The sequence below is a fragment of the Mytilus galloprovincialis genome, chromosome 5, assembly GCF_965363235.1.
Source record: "Mytilus galloprovincialis chromosome 5, xbMytGall1.hap1.1, whole genome shotgun sequence".
Classification (NCBI taxonomy): Eukaryota; Metazoa; Mollusca; class Bivalvia; order Mytilida; family Mytilidae; genus Mytilus; species Mytilus galloprovincialis.
In genome coordinates this window covers 99,003,448-99,014,139 of record NC_134842.1, presented here as the reverse complement: position 1 = coordinate 99,014,139, position 10,692 = coordinate 99,003,448, and the positions used below count along the sequence as shown (strand labels likewise).

At 32.8% G+C, this 10,692-nt stretch overlaps 2 long non-coding RNA genes across 2 annotated transcripts; both read right to left on the bottom strand.

The window, feature by feature from the left end:
- Window positions 1–3,232: 3,232 nt before the first annotated feature.
- Window positions 3,233–6,338, bottom strand: LOC143074888 (uncharacterized). Its single transcript, XR_012978147.1, has 3 exons — window positions 6,153–6,338; window positions 4,741–4,869; window positions 3,233–3,595 (listed from the first exon to the last, which is right to left on the bottom strand). It is a non-coding gene; the product is annotated as an uncharacterized LOC143074888 (long non-coding RNA).
- Window positions 6,339–6,743: 405 nt separating this feature from the next.
- On the bottom strand, window positions 6,744–9,836 carry LOC143074887 (uncharacterized). Its single transcript, XR_012978146.1, has 3 exons — window positions 9,671–9,836; window positions 8,369–8,684; window positions 6,744–6,968 (listed from the first exon to the last, which is right to left on the bottom strand). It is a non-coding gene; the product is annotated as an uncharacterized LOC143074887 (long non-coding RNA).
- Between the last annotated feature and the right edge of the window lie 856 nt (window positions 9,837–10,692).

Below are 10,692 nucleotides of genomic sequence, written 5' to 3'. Positions count from 1 at the left end.
TATCTTTGAGTTAATATAAAAAAGAAGATGTGGTATGATTGCCAATGAGACAACTATCCACAAAAGACCAAAATGACACAGACATTTTCAAATACAGGTCACCGTACGACCTTCAACAATGAGCAAAGCCCATACCGCATAGTCAGCTATAAAAGATCCCGATAAGACAATGTAAAACAATTCAAACGAGAAAACTAACGGCCTTATTTATGTAAAAAAAAAGAACGAAAAACAAATATGTAACACATAAACAAACGACAACCACTGAATTACAGGCTCCTGACTTGGGACAGGCACATATATCATAAATAATGTGGCGGGGTTAAACATGCCAGCGAGATCCCAACCCTTCCCCTAACCTGGGACAGTGGTATAACAGTACAATATAAGAACGAACTATAAAAATCAATTGAAAAAGGCTGTAACTCATCAGATGGACATAATACAGGTGGACGTTAGGCTATTGCTATCAGTTCGGGCGGAGACTCCAAGCAGACAACATGCATGTTTTATAACGCAACTGTGTATTTTCTAATTAAATGAAAAAAGTTGCCGTTCCGGTACATGAATAGATCGGTTAGAAAGCAAGGTTTTAATTTTAATTATTTTGGAAAGCTTAATTTGAGGGTTGAAATCGGAGAGCACGTAAAAAGGGGGACGGGTTTTTCCACAGGGAATATTTGTTTCTAATGAACTCCACATTCGGATGGTTATTTTTTTTTAAATTTGATTAAAAATGGGAACAACAAATGTAAGGTAAATTGTGAATGGTCTTTTGTCCTTTCTCCAGAGGGGAAATTAGCTTATAAATCTGGTTTACTGTCAAACCCGAGCACATGTCTTTCTGTTGTGTCTTTCATTAGATGGCTGTATTATTGACGTTTTCCCATAATTTCAGATTGAAGCACAATGCACACGTACAAATTGTTTTAGAACATGACATTAAAGTTTGATGTCATGCATAAAAAAGTAAAGAAAAGCAAAAAAGAGACTCAAAGAACTAAATACAAAAAGACCAAACTATCTGATTTTCTGTACCTGTAATTTCTTAACTGAAAAAAATGTCTTCACTGGGAATGCTCGAGCTGAAAGTTACACTTTTCAGTTTGGCAAGGGCAATACTCTGTTTTTAATTTTGTAATTTTTGCGCATTGATCGCTAAAGACTCTGTCAGTGGTTCAAGGTATTGCTTGCCAAAGACAAGTCTACTAAGTAAACGAATGGTGCATTCGAATAGGGACTGCTGCATTCCTTCTCAGAAATTTTGCAATCTTTCGACATAGAAAACACCCTTTTCTGTTTAAAATAGATATTTTACATTATAAGGTGTCGACTGTAAGTTAGTACTGGAACTTGAACAACTTTGAAAAGTTAAATTTGTTATATTAAAGATAATCAAAGTTAAAAAATGTTATGAGATTTAAACAAAAGGTTGCCACATATGATACCATATGATGGACACACTAACCTTGAAAGTTAGTCCTCTTCTATATGTTGCCTTATCATTGGAAATCTTAAATATCTTCTCATGATTTAATGCTTTCCCCTAAAATATCCGACAAAATTTTTAAATAGTTTTTTTTCAAAATTATCCTATTCTTCTAGTTATTCAAAATTATTAGAGGTTGAGCTTTTTCATGTCCAGTGGCACATATTACATTGTTATCCGAAATAATCGTTGTACGATGCTGGAAAATTACTATTGTCAGATTAAATTTCAAATAAATAGATTCGTGTTTAACAAAACTATGATCGATCTGTGTGTGAAACGTCTAAGATGTACAATGATTGATGTAGTCATTGTTGGTCTTTAATGCCACTTTCCTCATTATTGTTATTTCACGGCGCCCAGCTTTTTTTCACTGTATAAAGCTGGAACGCCCGGAGAGAACCACTGACCTTCGGCAAGGAAACTGTGAATCCTAGTCAATTAAGATTGGAGTCGAACCAAGCTACCACGTGTTGGGTTCAAAAGACACTTGTTTCTCACTTTATCCAGTTTGATTTGATATATAGTTTTGTTTTCTATTATTCATATTGAAGAAACCAAGACTTTTGAAAATCGAAGATGAAAATGAAGAAAAAAAGGGAGCCGAGTGCATAGTTCTTTCAAACAGATTCTTTTATCGCTGGGATGCTGTCTCGTCATGCCAAGACATTGCCTCCGTTGAAATCTTGCAAACACCCCATAGAGCAAATTACATGGATGATTAATGTTGACCATTTGGTATATGGTCGTTTTTCGTATGCAAACGAGTAGAATTTAAAGCTGTCACAGAGAGGTAATAAATTGATTAAAACTAAAACAGGTAGGCATGTTGCATGTGTTGTATAGGGGCAAAGTTTTACCTTAATACAGGCTAGGTTGTCATGTACTTAATTTCGAGCAAATAAATAAATAAAAATTCTAGGCGTCACTGTGTATTTTATAAAATGCAAAAGAACACGACGTCCTGAAAATAACAATTTAGTTTGCATATGAAATAAACACAGATTCGCCTTGGTTATATTTCTGCCCAATGCAAGTAACCGGCCTGCACAGGTACCACCATTTGCATCCTATTGAAATTTGCAGGTGGAAGATAGGTCCGCTGCTGTATGCCCTGAGGTAATCGGTGCTCCCAGGTAACCGGGGAGTTGGTCATTGATTATTTCGCACGAAAATATTGAAATTCAACAAAAGACGCACCCAAGATTTGATAAACCAATCGTTCGTTAGTAATAATACAAACTTTAGAAGATAATGTTAAAAAGCATAATTCAACGAAAATCTTTTGATACAAGAACTTATCAAAGACATTTACATTGTCAATCAAGAAAAGTGCTTCGGATGCATAAAATCTAAAACGTAATGTTTTCATTTTTAAACAATTAACGAGCATTTTTCATGATCGATTCATTAGCTGCTATTTGCAACAAATTTTGGAACTTGGGGGTCCTCACTGCTTGTCAACATCGTACTTTATTCGGCTCTCGTTACTTTGTTGATTCGATCGTCACAGGTGGATCTTTTGTAGACGAAATACGCGTCTGATGTTAAAATTTTATTCCTGGTACCAATGATGTCTCAATTCCTTATGCCATTATAACAAATTTAACTACCTGCTGATATTAATTATTTGTTTTTGTTTGTTTTATTAAACAACAACAAATGGTTAAGTATATAAATAGGTCAAACAAATTGTGAATGTTAAACGAAAAAACAAAAACAAACCATTTCTTTCCCCTTAAATATAGTTCAGTGTACAACAAAGCATTTAACAATTTGTTATCCTTTTTAAAACTTTACTCTTTAATTTTTCTGCTGTCTATTAACGCTTTGATTTACTTGCTGTTCTGATCCAGGCTGCATATGCCATGGTTGCTGACTTGTGTTAGCATTTGACATTCCACTATGTTGTTGACTTTCAGGTCCATGCCACACCTGACCAGGAAACTGCCATGGCATCATTTGTCCTTGCGAGTTTGTCATATAATATTGCTGCTGGTATCCTTGTGGGTATAATACTCCGTTTTCATTAACATTTGGTCCTTGTAAATGTGTGACGGTATGGATTACGCGTTCTTGTACTGGGTTAAATATTACCACAGTTTGCTGCAAAAAAGTTTCTTTTAGTGAATGTTCCGAATTTACATTACAGTACATGAAGGTTAGAATTGTGCTACAAAACAATGTAGAGGTATATCCTGCCGAACTGACTTTAACTATTTAGCTAATACTAAAAATGACCACTGCCCTTTCCTGTATCTTGATATCTATCTATAACGGGAAGCTTTATACCAAAATTTATGATAAAAGAGGTGATTTTTCATTTCCTATTGTTAATTATCCATTTTTAGATGGTGACGTTCCTTGTCACCATCTTATGGTGTTTATATATCTGAACCTGTTCTTTGGCTCGTATATGTAACAGCGTATTTGATTTCAACAAAAGAAATCTCTGTATTACTGATAAATTTTACACCAGGGTTTTGGCTATCATTAACTGGTCCAAACATTTACTAAGTTTTATCATCAGTACAAAGAAATCATTCGTAACTATAAATAAACATGCATATATCTTATACGTTCAGGTATTTCACATTCAATATTGCATGGTAATATTCTTTATAAAGCACAAAATGTCAGCACTCACCTCAAAAGCTAACCAAACTTTTATTCGGAAGGGACATAGTTACGATACTGTTGTTAGGTCATTCAGGATATTATGACTTATTCAATGAAACATTTAAGGTAGCTTTCGTTATTATGTCTTTGATTGAGTCAAGCCATTTCAATTTATATCTTATAGTGTGTCTTTCTATGTTGTGATGTTACACAATTGTTTCAGAGAAGAGTGAATCTTGGTTCCTATTAATAAGTTTAAACCCGCAGCATTTGTTAGCACCTGTCCTAAATCAGGAAACTGATGTTCAGTAGATGTCGTTTGTTGATGTGGTTCATGAGTGTTTTTGTATCTCGTTTTTTTTAATAGATTAGACTGTTGGTTTTCCGGTTAATGGTTATACACTTGTCATTTTGGGGCCCTTTATAGCTGATGTTCGGGGTGAGCAAATGCTCCGTATCGAAGACCCTGCTTTGACCTATGATTGTTAACTTTTACAAATTGTGACTTGGATGGAGAGTTGTCTCATTGACACTCATATCACATCTTCTTATAGTTACTAGTATTTAATATCTGGAGCTTTTACATGTTATATGAAATGCAGGTATAATAAGAGAAATAAAACTTCACTGACTTGATTGGTTGTTAACATTTGTGAGCAGCAACAACAATAGGTGGCCGAAGTAATGGCTACTATCATTTCAATAGCAGCACATGTGTCGATGATTGCTGAAACTGCTACTATATATTCATTGTCTCCCACCTAAAGGAACAAACACAAACTAACTGAAATTAAGTATGTCACAGAAACAGGCAATACGGAAAGAGGAAAACTAGAATTCACGCGTTGTAGCTGAAGCATACAGACACTAGTAATTCAAGATATCGTGAAACAAGAATTATATGAATGACAGATCGGATGACTGCTAACACACTATAGCTTATCATTTAACACATTGGAACAAATCAATTTGAAAGTATTTTTAATGCCGCTGTCTTCAAGATCTGAACAGTGTTTGTTCGTTGCAGACCATCACTGTTAACTACAGGAAAATATGAAGTTATTATTTGCACATGTTGCAGTGGTTTTTGTAATGTTTGTTAGAAAAATGGACGGACACAATGACGTCATTGTTGTGGTATGGTATACTGTAGATAATTAACCATGAAAATCCAAACTTTATCTGCTATTATTTGTACTAAAAATACCAATTTAAATTTACTGTTGTTTATATCATTTAATCAATTAGTAAAAGTTATTGTGTTATTGTGGTTAAAATAAATTTGCAAATGTTTTTAATCATTCCCATATAAACAATCCTTCAGTGGCATAACGATGTATCTTCATTTATTCCATTTGATCCTCTCCTGCTTGTCACGTGATCAAGATAGTCGTCATACAGGCTATTAAGTTTTCCCGATGTAAAACCATAGTTCAAAAACAAAAGTAGACTATCTGCAATTAAATTTGTTTGTGGGTATCGTGTTGCTTAGACTTTAGTTTTCTATTATGTGTTTAGCATGTTTAGTGAACTATTGTTTGTTTGTTTGTCTTTTTCCTTTTTAGTCAAGTGGTTGTCTTTTATTTTCAAATTATTATTTTTATGTCGCTCTGGTATCTACCGCTTCTAACATTTTCTTAGAAAAGTATCGAATATAATCGGTCCAATGTATCGTCGTTATGTGTAGTGGTAAGTGAACACGTTTTTTGTGGTGGTGGTGGTGATGGTGGGGGGGGGGGGGGGGGGTGTTTTCATTGAATTAGCGATCATTGTTAATGTTTGCAAAACAGTCAGCTTTCAATGTACTTGAACAAAACTCATTGAATACCGTTTAGCGGGTTATTCTCGCGGATAGAACAAAATCGCCAAAATAAATTCCGACAATTTAAAACAGTTCATGCAAACGTATTGATAACAGTTTTGAATCCGCCAAAATAATAATCACCAAAATATTCCGTATACCTTATTCAATGAAAATCGCGAAATTTTACAACCGCGAAAATAACCCACTGTACGGTTTATGTATTAACATTACGTTACTTACATCGACAATAAACACACTGAGAAGTCCAATACTCAACATCGCTGGACAAAATACTACTGCGGAAATAATACTTAACACCAAGAACGTTATTTTCTAGAAAATAGAAAACTCTTGTCTAGGTAGTAAAAAGTTCATCGCATACATTTCGTATGCCAATGTAGATCAATTCAACACACCTACATTCAATACCACTAACTTGATTGTTTGCGAAGTGTTTTGAAATAATAATAAATTAGTTGAAAATGATTTTTTTTCTGAATTAGGTCCTTAAAGTATTAACGAAGGTTTATTGACTCGAAAATCTTGACGGATTGTTAAAAAAACTTTTCATGATCATTGATAAAGTTCTTATCTGGCGATAAATGACCCTGTAGTTCTACACTTGTAGAACCACAATGACATTCCCGCAATTCTCAAAAGTCCATTTGCAGGTGACCATATTCAACTACAAATAGACGTTCAACTCAAACTGTCGACATTTTCAGGAAGGTTGACAATAAAGTAATGCAATTGAACAGAGTGCCATTAAAACGTTATTTCCTATAACCTATATGACTATATGTAATAATAACATAACACTGGTATTTATTCAATTTTTGAAGAAAAAAACATGTAAAAGTGTAATGGTTGCTCCTTGACTAATTGAGCCGACATGTTATGTTAAAAAAGATACGCGAAGAAACATATCAATGTTAACAATATTTTAAAACTGTCAGCATGTGCTCTAAATCTAAGACCCTCTTTATTTAACAAACATTTCCATCTCAGTTTCCGGGAATCTGTCATACAAAGTGGAAATATCCCTGTTAACAAATACTGAAAAATATCACGATTTATGTGCTTCATTATGCATGTAGATATAAGAGTTGATCATAAACCGACATGTAGTGCATATAGTGGGACAGTTTAATTCGTTTGTAATTATACTTTATTGTCTACGTTGGGTTTCCGTTGTGTCTTTTGTTTTCTGTTATTTTTGAGTGTGAATTGACATTACTATAAGACGTGTCACGGTACTTATCTATGATGCCAAATTCATGTATTTGGTTTTGATGTTATATTTGTTATTCTCAAAGGATTTTGTCTAATGCTTCGTCCGTTTCTGTGTGTGTGTGTGTGTGTATGTGTGTTACATTTTAATGTTGTGTCGTTGTTCTTTTATATTTCCCTCAGTTTTAGTTTGTTACCCCGATTTTGTTTTTTGTCAATGGATTTATGAGTACTACTGTTACCACTGTTTGAGATTTGGCGGTTTTCAATAGGGGTTAAAATGCCTACGGTTTTGTCTGTTCAATGGCGGAATTATGGATTTCAGTGGCTATCTTTGGTTGTAGTCTAACATATTTGGTATTTACTTGAATGGTGTAAGCCGTCTTTCATTATTGCTTGACATATAGTTATGACGAGGTATTTTATTGGTTACTAACGGGTATGAACGTATCTATTTTAAAGGTGTTACAATACCCTGTTATTGTCGACATCATTATCATTTGGTATGTTGCAATCATAGCACGTCTCCTTTCTTAATTCTTATATCGATATTGAGTATAATAACCATTAGCTACAGTTGGAGCGGAGCCATTGTAAACATTAGATTTATCACTAGGTGAAATTGCGATCACGTATGATAGGGGATAATTATCATGTTTAATGTTGCTGCTTTTAAAATTTCGTTGTCTCCTATAAAATCAAGGCAACAACTTCATAAATACAAACAGCGCAACATATGCTTTTAAAGAATTTGTATATCCGGATGTAAGTTTGAGATCATGTATACAATTGTACTGTTTCTATCTATTCATTTTTGATTGAACATGATGAAGCAAAACAAAAATAAAAAACATAAAAAACATAGTTTTTGTTGTTTATATGATAAACTTTTCGGTTAGCAGCTTTCTTTTTTTTCTTTCTTTTTTTTTTTTTTTTTAAAGAAAACAATAGTTAAACACATCGTTCTAGTTATCCTTTATCTGGCATTAATGATGAGTTTATTTATGTCAACATTTCCTACAACATGTACAATGAAAAAATTGATAATTTCAGTCATTGTCTCTAATAATCAAAGTTCTTAGTTTCACAATTAGTTTGGTAAACATTATAATATATAAGAGAAAGCTATATAATGTTTTTAGCTTTACATACATACGCAGTGTCGCAATTGGAGTTCATCTAGCAACACGCATCTGATCACATAATATAGTTGCAATTATACTTACCCAAAGAGATAGACATACGCAGGTCCCATACAAAATCATGATTGATGTGTAATCTATGCAAGTGAGGCCCGAACTTGAACTTGAACCATACAAATAACCGTAATTATTCACACATAAATAATTGTGACAACAGGAAGGCTTTTTGTTCGTACTTGTGATAAGTCCCACTGTACACGCAGTTATACAGACAACACCTATACTAATCTGTATGCCAGCAAACATCTTCAGCTTATCAACACCGAGCGCAGAACGGATATTAGGTTCAGCTGTATTAGTTGAAGTAGAATCAGTTTGCTCATTTGGATTCATATTTACTCTACAGATGATATGAAAAGTATATAAATATTTGCTTTGCTCATTGTTGAAGGCCTTACGGCTAACTATAATTGTTAATTCTGTGTCATTTTGGTCTCATGTCGAGAGTTGTCTCATTGGAAATCATACAACGTTTTTTGATATGTAGCAACATGGTATTCTTAACGTTTTAAGAAAACGCGAGTCAGGAGCACACAATTCTAAGATGACATTTTTGACTACTCTTGTTTAAATTTATCATACATAAACATATGGTCTATCCATTGTTGTCCATAGTATCTACTACCTATAGCGATATATTAAAGAATATTGTTCCGAACATTGGCTGTCAATGCATCTGTATTTCGAAAATTCTACTTGGATGTTAGTAAAATTAAATATAGAAAGGCACAATCACTAAACAATAATATTCATCCTTCAATTTGTATTATATTTTCGATACTTCAGCAGCGACATCAGCGAAAAACTGTAGCTTGCAATACATGGTTGTGATTGGATTCGGTCAAAACAAGTATTTAGTATTCAAACTAACACTCAAATTAACATGCTTGTTTTACTTATTTTGATTCAAAATGTATTCAACACTACCATTTGTTTATTTATATATAAAACAATATATTTGGTAGAATTATTCATTACATGTTAAATATTTTATCCAATGTATCAAATTAAATGATGGACCTGAGCGACCATTAGATATACTTTAAAAATTGGATTCGTCCGTGCTCGTCCATTCGACTGACGTATTTAAGCTTTCGATTTTTACCTTTAATTAGGGAATTTTTCGCGGAGTTCGGCTTTTTAATAATTTTAACTTTTTTCATTATTTTATTGTTTTTGGCATCTTTATATTGTTTTATTCGAGCGCCCTTAATGAGTCCTGTATTGCCTTCACACTTGTAATTATTGTATTCATGATGAGTATAAACATATACTCAACATTTTGACTTTTAATTGAAGTAAGCATTAATTTCTATTTATGCTTACCTGATGACATAAACTGCATAAACAACTTTTCCTTGAATCTTGTGAAGTCCAAAAGGAATAGTTTTTTCGTCAAGTTTGAATTATAAATATCTTCTGTTAATATGTATATTTAAAAATGCTTATATTCGAAAGCCAATGCGTGTGGCCAAAATCAAGAGTACTTTTAAAAAAAAAAACTTTGCTTTTTCCCGCGAGTGTACACTGAGAGATATCCTTAGTTATTGATGAATATTTATAAATTTTAAAATCGGCACAACAGTTTTTCGTCAGTTCCTGAAAAGCTGACACTGTATACTTTATAGTTGAGATCGATCAAACATTTTAAATAACGAACTATTATATATAATTGTACATATACAAACACACAAGAAATTTAATTTGTTTATTAGACAATAAAAATTATCATCTATGATCAGTTACAATATCAATTTAAGATTATCTATGTAGAAAATATGATGTTAAAGGGATAAAGATGCATACCCGTTTAGGTTTGTTGGGATTTAAACTATGATTGTCTTTGTATTGAATTTCTATATGGCAGGTACAATTTGAATACAGTAACTGTGTTTATAATCAAGTTGTTGTGATACATTAATATTTTCAAGGACAATGAGTGTCAGAAATAATATAATATAGCCCAATAAACAGTACTTCATTGTTGACATTAAATAGCATTGATATGGTCATCATCATAAATTAACTGTTAACAAATTTTTAAATTTTTGAAATATAAGGCTTTTCTACTCCATGATAGATTAACTTAGCTGTATTTAGCAAAACCTTTAGAAGTTTTAGGTCATTAATGTTCTTGAACTTCGTACGTGTTTTGGTCATTTTAACCTTTTTTTATTCGAATGTCACTGATGAGTGTTTTGTGACGAAACTTACTTCATGTTCTAGAACATACTAGGTAAATCTGATATAAATTTTTTCTGTAACAATTTTGAAAGAAATGAGATATAATAAAATGTTTTCTGTGTTGTTGTGAATGTTGTACGAATATCCTTTATATAGGAAATTGG